The 17,604-nt window shown below is 43.6% G+C and overlaps 1 long non-coding RNA gene and 1 pseudogene across 2 annotated transcripts; one reads left to right on the top strand and one right to left on the bottom strand.

The window, feature by feature from the left end:
• Nucleotides 1-2,082, top strand: LOC120655300. The gene is made up of 2 exons (XR_005667411.1): nucleotides 1-1,295; nucleotides 1,327-2,082. It is a non-coding gene; the product is annotated as an uncharacterized LOC120655300 (long non-coding RNA).
• A 10,629-nt stretch (nucleotides 2,083-12,711) lies between these two features.
• LOC120655301 lies at nucleotides 12,712-16,970 on the bottom strand (annotated as a pseudogene). Its single transcript, XR_005667412.1, has 3 exons — nucleotides 16,027-16,970; nucleotides 13,827-15,073; nucleotides 12,712-13,130 (listed from the first exon to the last, which is right to left on the bottom strand). The product of XR_005667412.1 is annotated as a serine/threonine-protein phosphatase 6 regulatory ankyrin repeat subunit C-like (transcript).
• Nucleotides 16,971-17,604: the final 634 nt, after the last annotated feature.

Raw genomic sequence — 17,604 nt, forward strand, 5'->3', positions numbered from 1 at the left:
TTGTCCGGTGAGATGGAGTCGGACCCCAGGGGTCCGGCTGCTCAGCTCCTTAGGGCGTAGTTACGGATAACTACGCGAGTCTTGGCACAGTAGGAGTGGGTACCCCAGCTGCAGGGTACCGACAGTGTACGACATGATTTTTTCTTGTTGTTAGCTAAGATAACCGAGTTGTAGAAATCCATGTGAAAAATACAGTGAAAATCAAGGATCACCTACAAAGACAGACTTCTTAAGAATATAGAGATTTTCTTCATGATGAGCTTTGAGATGAGTTGAATTTCAATGATATTGATCCACCTCATTGGAATCAACTCATCTCAAAGTTCATTGTGAAGAAAATCCCTATATTTTTAAGAAGTCTGTCTTTGCAGGTGATCCTCGATTTCACTGTGTTTTTCACATGGATTTCTACAACTCAGTTAACTTAGCTAACAATAAGAAAAATCCTATTGTGCACCAAAAGTGGATTGATTGGAGCAAATATCATACTTTGAGTGACCTAACTCTTGATGCAGTTCTAGATCATTTGGAAAACGGAGATATGATGCCAATCGTAAATTTTTTATATAATTTGAGTGATGAGTTGATAGCTCAATTCTTTGGCACCCATTGGATTGAGTCTAGTGATGCATGTCATCATTAGCAGATGCATTTTATGATCCAAGAATAGAAGTACTATTGCAGCTATATAAGATTTGCCAAGACTCTTGGTTTCTCTCAAGTAGATTTGGACAAACGTAAGTTGCATAATATAATGAGCCATGCTTTGACGATTGTGCACATATACATTACGATTAACCACCATATGAATATTTTGTTACTGTCAAGATGATTCCCTACTACCGGTATGTCAATGCACTTTATTGTCAAACAATCATTCCTAAAGGAGGTAATAAAACCAAAGTTTAATCTTCATATAAGATATTTATTGATTTCTTTCATGAAGATGGTAGTGGAAGATATTTTAGTGTGTTTCACATCATTTGGGAAGAAATTTGCATCACACCTTAGTCCTCTCTCAAGAGTTGCACTCATGCTCCATATATTATGAGAATATTGATGCGGTGATAAGAAGATTTCTGTAATGATGTAGGGCATGAAGGTTATTGTCCAAATCGAGTCAATCTGGATAGTCCTCTAAATCTCTCTCGGAGCCCAAACCTTCGAATACTCAATCCTCTCAAACCCCTATGCCTTCACCTCCAACCAATAGGCCTTCTTCATCTAAAGTTGGTGCTGCTTCTAGTCCTATGTCTCGTCGTGGGGTCATGGGCTATATTCTTTTATCAAGAAAGGTTTCACCACTCTTTTTGGTTGCAGGAGAAGTGCTCATGGTGATGTTTATGAGCATCATGAGCGCTTAAGGAAGTTTATGAGGCACAAAAAATCAACATTGCTTGTCTGATTTAGTTTAATCTTCAGCCTCCTTTTTCCTCCTTTGCCACTGTTTGAGCCTTTTCCCACTCCCGTATTTGTTCTCGATAGTATATTTGACTTGTTTGATTACAGAGAGATTCAAACCGCTCCCGAGGACCTTGGAGGTAATAGTGCTCATTTTGCTAGTGATGGTAATCATGGCGCTGCTGGTGGTGAAGGATATAGGGGTGGATTTGCTACTGGTGGAGAGTTTGCTGCTGGTCCAAGTGGTGGTGAGTTTAGTGTTAGTACAAGTGATAGTGGTCTTCAATTCTTTGATGCTAAAACCCTTGCCGATTTCATCGCTCGCTACAACCGTGGATACATGGGTTCTTCTCATCCGCATGATGGTAACGGTAATGACATGGATGAAGATTAAGTGCTCATGGTTCTCCTTCTCCTTTTTGCCACTTGATGACAATGGTGGAGAAGAAAATGGAAGATCTCCATGTTCTGTCAAATCCTATCTATCTAACTATTTATGTATTGGGACATGTAAGAACTTATTTGATATGTGTGTGCTTGTGATGAACCATGTGATGTGTGGTTCTTGATGATCTCTATTCAAGATTAGCTAGGAAATGTGAACTTTATATTTATAAGACTCTAATTGCTAGTGTGGTGAACCATGTATCATATGTAATGAACTATGTTTCTTTATTTGTAGGTGGTGTTTTGTTGGTTTAATTTTTTTTGCAAGATACACTTGCTGCCATATGCATCATGGATATATTCAGTCGCATGTTGTTGGACCCCACAGATACATAGATATGTGATGACTTTTGTTTTTTCTTGAATATGTGCAAATTCATAGCATTTGAAGCTATAAACATTGAATTCAATTCATATGCACACATTTAGGGGGAGTTTTGACAAATATATGGATTTAAAACTTGCTTGGTATTCTATCGTCAATCCTTTATTTCACTACAATTTCGTTTGTCATCAATCATCAAAAAGGGAAGATTGAAAGGACATTCATCCTCCTAAGTGAGTTTTTGTAATTTAAATGGCAACGTAGTTGAAGTTCTTATGCCAATCAAGAATGAGTGCAGATTAAAAGGCATAAAGGATGATTGGTGAACCCCCCCCCCCCTCCCACACACACACAAAAAGAAGGTGAAAAGGATTGCCTCTACTCAAAGAAGCAATGATTTATTCACATTTTCTATAAATTTGAGTATAGCTACCTTATTATTGGGGGATTCAAGATATCTGTTTTTGCACGTGTTCCGAAGCTTAAAAGATCACAAACAAACTCTCATGCACACCCATGTACTTGGAACAATTCAATTCTATCATATATTCCAAGTCATGTGCGGCTGAGCTGGTTTTCACTGGTCAGCCGAACCATTAGCCGAGAAAAATCTTCTATTCTTATAGAGGTTGAGCTGGTAATATACGGGAATGTGCAATAACAACTAGTTATATGGGTGGAGTATATATACCCCCTCCTCTCCCCTCATTGTTCTCTCTTGCTTCTTCGTCTAACTTGAGACAAACAAGCCTCCTAGCATTCATACCCACTCCTTCTCTCCACTCTTGAGCATTCATTGCAAGATTTGAAGTGAGATTGGAGAATTCCTTGGGAGGGTTTATTAGAGTGCATCTCATCCATCTCTTGAGTTTTGGAGACTCCAACAAGCACCATCTCAAATTTGTTACTTTTGGAGTCCTTGGTTTCTAGATGGCTAGGCGGCGACGTTGAGCACCCAACTCATGTGGGTAGCCCCGGCAAGTTTGTATCACACATCATCGAGGAGGATCTCATAATAAGTAACTTAATCTTGATCTTTGTGGTTGGTTGAGAGAGCAAAGGATTAAAAACCTGGTTCTTTTGTGGGCTTCTCAATGGCGACGTATCTTCCTTTTTGTGGAGTAAATTTCGAATTTAAATCTCGCACCTCCTTTGTGCTTGTTGTGTTCCTCGTGTTCTTCGTATTGCTCGCGTTGACTTTTAGTTTCATAGCCCGAGCTATATATGTAGCGTGAGTGATTTATGTGCAAGTGTTCCACAAATCTACAGGCTTACACTCTCACAAAGTTGTGGTAACAAGTAGATTAAATTTTGGTTGATCAAATTCACGTGACAATTCATTTTGAGCTCCTAGGTTCAGCTAAATCGGTCCAACCGGGTGAGCTGAGTTGGACCGGCTGAACTGGTCCTATTTCATCTGTTTCAAATTGTTTTGTGAATATTTCAAGAAACATCTGTTCAACCTTCTATAGGGATCACAAGGGACCTTTTAGGTAGTCCTTGAGATACCTTTAGAAATAGGGTCAGTTGGATCCATGCCACTCCAATTTCTTGAAATTGGATCTCATGTTGAAAATCATGCCATTGAGTGGCATGATTTTCAACATGACACCCAATTTCACAGAGTTATGGTGGCATGAATCGAATTTTCCCTTAGAAATACGCAGAGAGAGCTCAGGTGTACAGGGAGCAAGCTAATGGGCGGGACCGTGTGGCGTCGCATGGCAAAAAGCTTACGCGTGAGGGGCAGACCATATGTGGATTGACTTGGTGGTGGTGGACTCGGTCATGTTTGACCAAAGTCAGTTGTAATAACATGACGCTGATGTAGACACCGTTAGGGATGGCAACGGGTACTCGAAACCCGAAATCCGATGGGTTTTTCTCTATTAGGGTGCGGGTATAGACTAAATTCTATACCCGCGGGTTTCTTAATGGGATAAACTTCGTGCCCGTCGGGTTTGCGGGTGCGGGTTTGTTCTTCAAGTACCCAAACCCGCAAACCCGTGGGTACAATAAACTCGACAACATATAACCTAAAATACTAATGTCACAAAGTCTTGTATCAAAATAAGGTCCAATCACATTCTAAGAGAGACTTAAGCTCATGTACTTCCATTTCCATTGATGATTACCTATTCATAGACTCATTTGGTTATAATGCATTGTGTATTTGTTTATGTTTTCTATTAAATTTTATTGCTTCTTCTATCTGGTACGGGAAACCCGCGGGTACAAAAAAACCCGCACGGGTACGGGTGCGGGCATGAAATCATACCCGCGACGGGTATGGGTTTTTTAACGGATATGATTTTATTTTGCCGGGTGCGGGTTTGGGTTAATAATACCTGACGGGTTTGTACCCGTTGCCATCCCTAAACACCATGTTGCTCGGGTGGAGGCTCGGACTATCCATGCTTAGTATGAAAAGAGCTTAGCTCAATAATTTTTGAAATGTTCAAAGCTGTAACACCTTAATAACCATGATTAATGCTTGATGATGATTGTAATGATATGCTTAGAAACAATTTATTCCTAGGGCTGTTACAAAATGCTACTCCCTCTATTCCAGAATATAGCTACGTTTAGATTTTTTTCTTTTTCTCTTTTAAACGAACAACACTCGATGAGTACGTTTCCCTGATATAGCAGGAAAAATACAAGGTTATGTCTCTGGAAGGCCAAAACTAGGAAAAAAGAAAGAAAGAAAGAAAAAAACATGTGCCGGCGGGTTGGATTGGGGCATCAACACGCGCTGAAAACAACTCAACTCAGACTGGTCGGATTGGGTCATCAACACAAGCCACGCAACTTGTCTCCGCTAGACCAACGTTTAGATTTTTTTCAAGCCATCTCTTTAAACTTTAACTATGTGTAGTAATTTTTTTAAAAAAATGATATTTTTGACTGTGAATAGAAAAAATTGTAAAAACTGACAACATGAAAATGATATTACTAATTGGTTATAATAAAACCAGCTATTATAACATTAATTATTTTTTAAAGTTATTGTTGATAAAAAATGAAATTATTTGACTTTGAAGAATTCGGAACATAGCTACACTACAGGATAGTAATTAATAAAACTTAGCGAGACGATTGCTAATGGTTAATGGCCACCCTCTGTTTTTGGTTCGGCGAGGTTGCACCCCCGGGAGACAGGGCTTGGTGGGTGGAATGGGTGAATGATGAAGGTTTCAGGCCTTCTCGTCAGGGGCTGAGGGCAGGCCAAAGCCGGGGGTCCTGCGCCAGCGGGAGTCAGTCACGGCGTCGCCCGTTATGGCGCTGTTTTTCTCACCCTATAAACCCCATAAACACAAAAAAAAACGTCACAGCAAATATTTCGACACATGCATGAAGTACTAAATGAAGTCTATTTACAAAACTTTTTGCATAGATGGGCTGTAAATTGCGATACGAATCTAATGAGCCTACTTAATCTATAATTTGCAACAGTGATGCATCATGGTTACTACTTACCTTGGATTGGATTGGACGCCTGTAGCAATCAGCTCCTTGTGCCCACTAGATTGGTCCACCACAACTTGAGAATGGCAACCTGAGAAAAGCGTTATTCACTCCGGTTCAAAATACATCTTGTGTTACGACTTTTATTGGGCAAATTTGTTTAGCTTTGACCATTGATGTATAGATGATTCCGTAGGTTGGGAACTTAAGATATATGCTACTAGGTCCACCATAGAGAGCACTTTCATAATATTTAATTACATGTATTTGAAATGTCATGTTTTTTTTAAAAAAAATTATTGGTGGCAACTTCGCTTTGTAGACATTATCGACATTCTAAATGGCATTCATGATTCCCGTACCAACCGACACTGTCCATTTCCACAGTCCTCCGCGCATCCACGTATGGTAGTGTCCGGTACCGTCACATTCCATAGCCTTGTAAGCCCACTTGTAGTATCGATAAACACCTAGATGCCAAAATTTAAAGAATATTTGGCACCAACATGCTCAATAACAAAGTTCCCTCTCTTATACGGCTCAAGAATGAAGTATGGCTTTATCGCCGGAAAGATGATAGGGGGGCTTGAGCCCCCTCGCTCCGTTCACCACTGACACTTTAACTCTACTGATTAAAACCTAAACTTATATTTCCTAAATTGTTAAATTACATGCAGATTCATATCTCCTTAATTAAAGTAAACAAAGTTTAATAGTGATTATATATTGTGGATGGGCCATTAGGCAGCCATCTCTGTAGGGAGGTGCTCTCATTTGGGTGTGTGAGAGTTTTGGTTAGAGGGGTGAGAGAGAGTGAGAGAGAGGAGAGGCTGTTTGTTTGATCTTTTTGCCATCTAATGTTTTAATTAGTCTAGAAATGGCTTGTAACCGGACCTCTTGAGGTGATACAAATTGTTCCCTTCTTCCATGATGTGAAATTTATCTTTTTTGTTCTTAATTTTTGGGGCTATTTTTGGAGTTACGTTCATCGCATTGGGCTGAGATTTGGGTCTGATTTCTTGTGGGTTTTGGTGCTAGTATATGTGAGAAGATGTATTGATCATCAATTGATTCGTCATTCCCCTCACGGGCATCACGAGTTTGAGATTTTCCCCACTTTGTTCTTTATTCATAGGCAAGAAAGAAGGTCGCGAGTAGTATCGATAAACACATATAATCCACAGTGACAGTTTCTTCTCTAATATTGCTCAAGAATGAAGGATGGCGCTATCGCCGTAAAGATAATGGGGGGGCTTGAGGCCCTTCGCTTATCCCATGTCGCGTTCACCACCGAGCACATTAACTCTACCGATTGAAATCTAAAATCGTATTTCTTTAATTGTTAAGTTAAATGCAGATCCATGTATCTTTCATTAAAATGAACAAAGTTTAATAGTGATTATAAGCGTGCAAAATCTTGCTTTATTGCTGCAATGCTGCTCTCTAGTTTTTCTTGCGGCACAACCATACTGTACGGAGCACCACCACAAGGAGCTGGAAAAAAATCACGACTTGTTCCATCCAAATTTCTATATTTATCCCCCCTATTTTCATGTTTGCAGAAAAATACGGAAATGGAATGGAAATCAGGAAGAGGTGTATCCCGCCTGTATTTGCGGGATTTTGTTTTTATTCAGGATAATCCCGCATTAGTCCTATATTTATAAAATACAAAAAAAAAGATTTAATAGGCACACCATATACCATTTTTTGTTTCTCAACATCAATCGGTACACTCCACGATTTAACCATAGGAAATATGAAACCTTAATTATATTTTTAAGAAATAGTTTGCATAAAAGAGTGTGTAGTGTTGTATTCATGCATTATGGGTGATAAATGATGATTATACAATAATATAGTCCGGTAATTTTTTTCAGTTTCCGCTCGTTTCCGTAATCGATTATCCCATTTCTATTTTTCTATATCCACTCCTGTTTCCGATAATAAAATATGGAAATAAAAATAATTGAGGGATTTTCCCACCATGATGTAGCTGCATTGGCGCGGGTCGACAGCCCAATCCACCTGAAAAGGAGGGGAAGCCAAAGCAATCAGGTGGTGGAACACAAGTGGGGGACGAGGCCAGACACGCGCCTTTGATGGTGAGATGCCTCTTCTACGCGTGTTGCCGTCCTGCCGTCCGCGTACTTGTGTTCAGCAGCAGCCCAGCACCGGCAGGATAATGGCTCCTCTGACACTGCACATTCTCGTAGATCAGAAGAGAAAAAGGTCTCTAATGATACTAGAGGACAACTAACTAGTAGCAGTACCTGCTCCTTTACATGCGTGTATTCATATATATAAGCATTTCTTAAGAGCATAAACAGAATTAGTACTTGCTAAAGTACTAATGACACTGCAGTATCAAACATCATATTATGTTCTCCGTCAGTCCTGTTTGTTCTCTCTGTCTGATTTGATGTCTGTCATTTTTTTTTCTCGAACCTATGTCCTTGCCATGATGTTCTGGGTTTGGAACGAATCTGAACCGTGTTCGGCTGGTCTCCAGCCCTCCAGCTCTACAGTATTTCTCTCTCACATCACTCCAACTCCAGCCTCCAGCCACCAGCCAGGTAATAGTATTTTTCTCTCACACCACTCCAGCTACAGCCTCCAACTCCAGCCTGCCGAACACGGTGATTGTCGGCTAGAGGTTACTGGTTTCAAGATTCGTCCCCTGTTTGTGCACAAGCATCACAGTTAGAACCAGTTCCTTCGTCCTGGATGCAATAAAGAACTAAGGGCGTGTTTGGTGTCCTGCACGGGGCTGAGCCAGGCTCACCGCATGCATGGTCCATCAGTTTGGTTGCCTGCTCTACCCTCCGAGCCAGGCTGTGCGCATGCAGAAGAGCCCTCGCGGCCAGGCTCCAGCGGAAAGCCAGAAACGGCCGTATCCACGGAGCCAGGCTCGCGCCGTGCATGATTAGCACAAGTAATGACGTCATTAGTACATAATTAGTGAATATTAAGTGATTTTAAAACAAATTAAGACTATATGCGGTAAATTAACTTTTTTTATGATATAACATTATAACTAATCAACATTTTAATATTTATTTTGATATATTCTTATTACATGGTTTACACTGGTTCAGGTAACCAAACGGCGTCCTTTCCGAACCAGACTGCCTGCGTGCAACCGACCAAACAAAAAGAGCATGCATGCACTCAGCCTGGCTGGGGTGAGCCAGGCCCGCGGATACAGACCAGGCTAGACATATGCTAGCAACCAAACAGGCCCTAACCCTCTATGAAAAATCGCATCACATGTATATAATCCAATGTTTATGCTGCTAGTAGCCTCTATGCTTACTCAAACATCTCCATGGAGACAATGAAGCCAGACAAACTCACCCTGCTACTAGCAATAATGTTGTGTTGTTAGGCAAACATCTCCATGGAGACAATGAAGCCAGACAAACTCACCCTGCTACTAGCAATAATGTTGTGTTGTTAGGACATGTGACAGAGTGGAGGAAAATGATTGAAAACGCCCGGCTCAAAGCAAGTGCATCATCCCTCTTGCCTGCATATCCATCCAAACAACATGGTCCCCCATCTATGGAAAACACCAGCAAATCAGGACACACACATGGTGACACGCTCACACGCTACACAAGCTACACATACACAGGCACCATTTCTACTGTTTCAATTGGAAGCTCAACACTACCCTACTCCAATTTCAATAATATTGTTTTTTCAAAAAAAATTCAATAATATTGAGCTACGGCCATTGGCCAGAGGTTTCTTGCAATCTTTTGCTAGTTGCAGCTCTTGGTCACTGCTGCAGGCTGCAGCTGCAGCCCGCAGCTGAGCCTGGGACACAGCAGCAGTCAGGCCCCTTGCTACTACTGCTCCAGAGGCAGAGCACAGTAGTGTGTGGCTATCTCCTTGACAGCTTTAAGAATCCAAAACAGTCTAAACAACGCCTTTAAAGCGGAACGCCTTTAAAGCGGGCCAGACGTGAGGTAAAGCTAAAGTCCAAAAGCCCATGCATGCACCAAAAGCTATCAAAGCCCAAAGCTGAAGGACAGGGCAGAGGAAAATGTTGTTGTTAACAGTTCTTAATCTTTCTCTAGGGCTGGCCAGGCAGTAGTCCCATGCATTGGTCTCCGTGCATGGAGCATGAGTGCCCATCAGCCATCACCATCATCTCTGTCTCTCTCTACGCTTTGTGCCTTGTCAATGTGATGGCTGATGAAGTTTCAGTGTTTCACACTACTCCAGTCCAGCAGCAATGGTGATATGCTGGTAGGGTACTGGAGAACGTGGCAGCTCTAGAGATTTTTTTACATTGCTGTTCATCGTGTTTTCAGGTGCTGTTTGAACATTTGCCAGTAGCGCGCCGTGTGATCGTAGTAGATGCGTGAGGCCTTGCTGACGCTGCAGGTGAACAGCTGCTGCCATAAATTTGCTGGTTCATGAACTGATCTCATCTGGAGCTGAGGTGAGGTGACACAAAATCTGGTACATGCTGCTAGCAAGTAGGGTTGGTTGCCTTGGGGTCTTAACCCTTAATAAGCCTTTAAGCTTTTGCATCGACAGCACCATCTTTAGCTTTTGATGCCTGCAAAGATGGTTTCTGTTGTGGCTTTTACCTTTCGCTGAATCAGGGGAGAGCATCTGCTTTGATCTCCCCCTCTTCTCGGTGGCGATTGATTGATTGATTTTTTGCGTTGCTAGTAAACAAGTCAGATGAGACGAATCACTAATAGCTATTACTATTAACCTCTTATCCACTCAAAAAAGGAAAAAACGCTGTTGCTGTTACTGTGGTTGTTGGTTGGGCAGTCAATTTCGAGCACGTATCAGCTACGACGACACTGTCAGTACTTGTACAGGGACAACAGGCTACAGTCCATACATGCGTGCACGGTGCACCTAAAGAAAGCAGATCGTGGAACTACGTACGGCAGTGCTGTGGATCTTTTCCTCCTGATCTACGAGAACGCACAGTAGTGTTTGGACCGATTCAAATGTGTCTTTGGTACCTGTTTTTTGATGGTCGTCTTTGGTACCTGTATGTTTCGATTGCAGTCTTAACAACTTCCTGAAACATCCTGATTATGAGCACGGAAGAGGATCGCCGGATCCTAAGTTTTTGTAGGAGCAGGGGGACGTACGTACCAGGAGGAGTGAAATCGTCAACAAGGTTTCTTCACTTGAATGCGCCAGGCGAGAAGGTCGGCAGCAGAGGTGCGGGGGCCAGGAGGACGGACCGAGAGTGATGCTCGCGTTCAAACAGGAAACGAATCTTGAGACCGGGAAGCCCTTGCCGTCGTTGCCGGCAAATTCGAGCAGTTCACATTAACAAGCATCATGGCGAGAACTTGGGTCCGAGGACGATGGCAGGCGTCGGGTCAGGAAAGAGAGAAAATATACGGAGGGAGGAAGGAACGGAATAGTAACTTGTAGTTCGTTTCTTCGTTGTGCGTTCTCTGAGGGGCCAGTCTAATTTACGGTCCGGTAGGGAGATGTTCCCTACGGTCGATTTTCAGTTTCTTGCTCTCCCTTAGTAGCGGGAAAGGAGTCTATCTAACCCTGCCAAATTCTATGTTTCCCTGTTTATTCCATAGTAGAGAGACTCATAGAATTCCGCCTCCCTTCGGGGTGAGGGCTCTGCTCACTCTACTTACCACCGTGCATTTTTTTCCTATTTTAGTAAGTTTTTTTTGTCATTTTCTGATTTCAGGAACTTTTATCAAGAAAAAAGTTCGAAAAAAAGAGACAGGAAATTTTGATGAGAAAAATTTTATAGAGAGAAATTTCTGAGAAACAAATTGAGAAAATTGAAGAGAGAAATTTTGTGTCCAGAACAAAAAAATTAGGTAAAATATTTTTGCATCCAAAACAAAAAAAAATACTCAAAGGTAAAAAAAATTGCATAAAAAAACAAAAGAACTTCAGTAGTTTTTTTAATTTGAGAATTTTCTTTACAAAAATTTTGCATCCACAAAATAAAAAGAAAAAATAAAAAAACATTGTACTCGTCGGGACGAGCGCCTGCGTCGCGGGTGGAGCTCCCCGCGGCCGCCACCGCCGCAGCGCCGCGGATGGACCTCGCGGTTTGCCGCCGCCGCCGAGGGTGCCAGAGGAAGGAGTAGAGGAAGGACACGCGGGGATGGATCTGAGGGGGAAGGAGGAAGGAGAAAGAGGCGTGGGGATGCGGGAGGAAGAGAAAGGAGCGTGGGAAGGGGCGCTGCAGGATCAGAGGGAAAGGAAGTGGTGGTGGGCCCGCCACGTGAGAGCACCGCCAAGAAAAATCGACTGCTGGAAATGAAAGTTACGAGCGAAGGTAAAATCAGCATTGGGTTCTCTGAGCCACCAATCCACCATTCCACACAACCCAAGCATCTCTAATTTTTCAGAGCAACTGCAGTTGGTCACACACACACACAACTCCAAACTCTGACTATTCCATCTTTGTTTAGTCAGATTGTAACTGTTGGGCCTTCCCCCTCGGTTTGTATCTGACTCAGTCCACAATAATTTGGGCCCCTTCTCTTTGCATCTGCATCTCATAGCAGCGAGGCCTGCGCAGCCCTTTGAGCTTTGGGCTACCAATATGAAGAAATGTTGTTTCCAGGAATTTCTAACCATCCGTGGGTGAATATATTCTCTGTGGTGTTTACCCTCGCTTTTCAAAGGTTCTGATTGCTACAGTCTTCGGCTGGATATGGCTAATAGCTGATATTAATTTGTTATTCCAGAAAAATACTGTTGGCTAGCTGCTAGTTTGTGGTGTTGCTGATTTGATATAAGAGAAAAACACTGCTGCTGGCTAGCTAGCTGATATGCTGATTTGATTTGAGAATTTTAACGGACATCGAAAAAAATATGGGATGAGATTTTCTGATTGCACGTTTCAAGCTTTCGGCCCAAAGATGTTTCTTTTATTTCATAAAAGTTTCATTTGAAATAAACCTAGTGCACTTATTTTTGGTGGTCGGAGCGACTCGGATTTTTCTTGGCCTCGATCTCAACCACACGTCTGTGCCGTTCGGGTCGGCAGCTGCAGAATTGTTCAAAGAATCCGGGTAAAGAATGTGCGGGGAGTTGAAATCAAGGAGCCAACGTGTGTTCCACTTCCCCCAACACAAAGGTACTACCATAAAAAAAAACACCAAGGTAATGTTGCTAACATGTGGCCGGATGATCTGCGAAGCAGCATTTTCAAGAACAGGAACGAGTACAAACACAAACTCAAAACACTCTCCGTCAACGACACAGACACTAACCTGCCTGCCCTGGCAAGGGGGCCAAAAGTTGATGACGATCATCTATCCGATAGCAGACAAAGTTGTAAACTGTAATCATTTGAATGGACAACCACAACAATATCTGCCCATCTGTTTGTCTTCCTCTGAAAATTATATTAGCACCAAATTCCACTATACAGCTTGTATTATGTTACTGTTAGTGACAACATGTGAAGGATCATGACGGCATGGATGTCTATCAAAGGTACCAAAATATGATTCACCTGAAAATGAAAATAAAAATAAAAATTGTTGAGATGGGCTGTCCACAAGATTCATTGAAGAACAAAGGATAGAACTTGACAAATGAGTTTGCAAGGTAACAAAGTCCCACTTGGTTCACATGATAACATCATTAAGAAAACAGCATAACCAACGCAATTCATCTATTATCTTATTATTTGGCCAACAAACGGAGCCTCCACGTTCGCTCTCGAGGCATAGAAATTCCCACGTTAATCGGAGAAAAATAGAAGAATAAAAATTACCCACAACTACCATTATGATAAAATTAGCCCAAAATACCCCTGTACCCAATTAAAAATCACCCACCAATGCCATTATGAAAAATTAAATATAAAATACCATTTAGCTAACAACAATTAATCAAAATAAAACGAAAATAAGAATAATTATATGCATAATATTATTAAAGCTCAACAAATCAAATTGTTATTATAGGTAGATCATATTTGAATTGTTTTAACCAACAATAAGATATAATTTACGATAATGAACAGAGTGATGTATGGTAAAAAATAGTATAATCTTTAAATAAGGATACAACGACATGCGAATTTTTGAATTTTCAATACTAGCGCGGGCTATACGCCTAGTTCTAGATTAATTTGCCAAACTCATGCAGAACAAGAACTGCCCTCAAGGAAATTGTATTAGAAAATGTAAGCAATAACAAGTACCTGATTGATGGCTTGGTTAGCTCCAGCAATATGCAACTCAGGAGGATAATCATATGTGAGTACTATATATATTCGTCATCGGTTAGTTCTTATGCCCCAAGCCGGAAGGATTGGTTCAAGAGTCTACTGTTCAGAGATCCATATTTCTTGGGTGTGTGCCTGATCAGCCTACTTAAATAAGGAGATGGCTGGTCATTTTCCAGGTGCACAGCTTCAATCTTGTCAACCAATGATGATGATGACCAAGAGGCAGAAGCTGGAATACATTCAGATTGTACTAGTCCACTCTTCTTTGTCGCTTCGCTAGGTGAACCATTGCCTGCATAGGTCCGCTTGTTGTTGAAGAGGGAGCTGATCCTGGAGTGCCTTTGCCTCAGAGGTGTTGGAGTCTCTACATGGCTACAGCTCTTTACAGAGCTCACTGATGAGGCATCATCATCCAGATCCTTTTGGTCCCCGCCTGGTTTCTTCCCCTTGCGTCGAGGTCATTTGAGAAGGACTTTGATATGTTTCGCTGCATCTTGGAAAGAATTCAGCTTCTTCAGTTTGGGTCCCGGGATTTCAGCATCAACCCTACCAACACTAGAGGAAAATGATGTTGTCCTTTCGCTGATGACAGACACGTCAATTCCAGCGTGGAGGAAAATCTCAGCATCTGATATCTTGAAAGATGTCCCGGGGCTTCCTACAATGCAGTGCATCTTCAGCTGAGATGCGATAGCTGATCTGGTTTCATGGTCCCTTGAGTTTGTGATTCCACCCGCCAAAATCAGTTGTTTGATCAGTATTTCTGATGATGCCGTTCGTGGCTGTTTCCTGAGTAAATCCAGAGGAGTCATGCCATCATTGTCACGGATGTTGAGGTCAATAGAAGGTGCGCTCATCAAGAGTTCAACAAGGTTAGAATGCAGATTGCCAACCACAGCTAAGTGAAGAACTGTCTTTCCATCGTCATTTTGCACATTTATAATGCTGCTGACATCCACAAACGCTCCACCAACTAACTGCCTTATAAGCTCCATCTGACGATCAAGCCTTTGGAATCCAGGAGTCCCAAAGCCAGCCAATGCCATGTGAAGGAACGTGTCACCAGCTTCATTTGTTGCCGACACAAGATATGATGATGCAGTAACAAGAACCTCAACCACAGGCAGATAGCCTCTAAAGGCTGCTATATGCAACGCTGTATTCCCTTGGTCATCTACAGAGTTGACTATATCAAAAGATGCAATGAGATCGTTGACAACCTGCAGTGTTTTGTCATAAATTCAGGTTAGTACTTTTTTGTAACCTGTTTGTTAAAAGTTGGGCTAGGATTTATTCCAAGGTATAACTGTGGACCAAAAGAACAAAGGAAATGGCATGAACCCTTCTCGTGAGTCTTAAGAATCAGCTCAAAAGATCATCTTTCAATTAATGAACACAACCACTTAAACTGTTCTTTACAAGCAATACAATGTACTAGATGGGCATGTGCATGTCAACACGAACTTCTAGTGCCAGATCAGCAATGCATGAATAAAATCTAAAGGTGCCACCAATAAACCTTTAACTAATGTTTTGTCATGGAACTTAAACGACAAGCAATCTTTATCAAATCCCATTCCAGTGTCAAAAAATAATGTCAATGCAACAAGTACAATCATTAATTTAATCATGACATATCACAAGTTTAATCAAAATATTTGTATGGTCGACTAACATCCTGGTTAGCATGTGCACAGGATCAGGTTGATGGGGGAATAAAGTTAAACACAACGACGATTAAATAATTCTTAGATTACAGATCAGAGAATCAGTATTAAGCCTTACTCAATTGGAGACAACGATCAACATGCTTCTTCCTCCCTCTAATTAAACTATGGAATATACATAGCTGTATCTAACAACAAGGATATCTGGATGGAGACAGCTGACAACATGGCTAAAGTATTCGGTAGATCAACTAACAAGGAGATTCAAGTGAAGACAACAATTATACTGCAATTACTATGTAACCAAATTAGCCTCTTAGATGCATGTGACAAAAGCAAGCTACATCGATCTGAGCTGCACAAGCTTAAGCATCCGGAGACAGACAAGTTTGAGCAGATTGCTTGTTCTATGAAATTGGAGTTCAATGGGAATTTGACAAGCTTAAGCATCCGGAGACACATCAATCCTGAAGAACGAATTTGAGAAGAGAAATTGCAAAACATACCTCGACCTGGCCCCTTGCAGCGGCGGCGTGCAAGATGGTCGATCCCTGCGCGTCTCGGTACGCCGCGGCGTCGGAGCACCCGCGAAGGAGCTCCCTGAGCACCTCCAGGTTGCCTCCCCTCGCCGCGGCGTGCACGGCGCGGTTCACCATCTCGCTCCTGAATTCCTCACCGACAGGGCAGGACGCCGGGGAATGCACGGCGTCGAGCAGGAGCCGGAACACCTCGGGGCGCCCGCTCCTCGCCGCGGCGTAGAGGATGTCGGTGACGCCGTACTCCCCCTCGCCGAAGACGAGCAGCGGCTGCGCCGCGAGCAGGTCCCGGACGAAGCCGGCGTCCCCGGCCGCGGCCGCCGTGTAGAGGAGCCAGCCGCCGTACCCGGCCCGGAGGAGGCGGTTGCTGGGGCCGACGCCGCCGGGGTCGCAGTCGAGGAGGAGGCGGCGGGCGACGGCGGCGCGGTTCCTGGCGGCGCCCGCGAGGCGCGCGTCGTCGTCCCAGACGGACTCGAGGCGGCGGATGCGGCGGAGGGAGGTGAGCTTGACGAGGAGGTTGGCGTCGAGGCGGAGGAGCTCGCGGACGAGGTCGTAATGGCCGCCGGCCGCCGCCCAGTCGATGGGCGTCGCGTACCACCACTGGTCGCCCGTGCTCTCCCACCGCAGCGGCAGGAACGGCTGCGCCGGCCTCTCCACCGCCGCCCGCGCCTCCGTCTCCATGACTGAGCACGCCGCCGCTGCCGCCTACACGCTGGGGAGGGGATCGCGCTGTCAAAACCAAAAATTTCTCCTCGCCATGGATGGAAACCAAGGCGACGCCAAGAACGAACAGGATCGACGGAGCTGGAAATGGCTTCCGCTATGGCAAAGCCTCGATCCGCAGCCACCAGTGCTCAGGCAAGATAGCGGCAAGGTGAGGCTGCCCCAACGTGGTGCGGCGTTACCAAGGCGCCGATCGGGCGGAAAGAACCGAGAACCCGCAGGTGGAGGAACCCCGGCCCACAAGAAGCCGGTTAAAGTGAAAGGGGGGGGGGGGGGGGGGGGGGGGAGGAAATATAACCAGACAAGGCATCCCCGCCATGTGAGCTCAAGACCCTTTCCCACAGCGGTTGAAGGACGGATAAAGTCCATCCAGGAACAGGTCATGGCGTTCCATTTCATTTCCATCCTCTCAGGAAAAGATGAGGTATAACCATGAAAAATCTGAATACTACACCATGGCAAGAACCAGGAATGCAGGCACAAGTTTTGCAGCGGGGGCAACAGTTTAGACTTATTAATAGAGGATATTAAGGATTGAAAATCAGCAAGGAAACAAGAGAGCAGCAGGCACGGATTTGGGCTCACCTAGTTCCTGTCGCCTGAAACAATCTGCCTTCTGGCGTTTTGCCCTTGGCCTCAGCTCCTGCTGTTCGCAACCATGGAGCACGCTAACGAAGAAGCTCGAGTTTGAGTAGCTGAGTTGCATACGGACACCGCGGAAGATCTTGCATCTGCCGGCGTGTCGTTGTGGTCCACATGCCGGGAGTGGAAAGTTTGAGGCAGGCACGAGGGGATGGGAAGGGCCCAGGATAAGGAGTGCAGCAC

This window comes from Panicum virgatum, chromosome 1N, assembly GCF_016808335.1.
Source record: "Panicum virgatum strain AP13 chromosome 1N, P.virgatum_v5, whole genome shotgun sequence".
NCBI lineage: Eukaryota > Viridiplantae > Streptophyta > Magnoliopsida > Poales > Poaceae > Panicum > Panicum virgatum.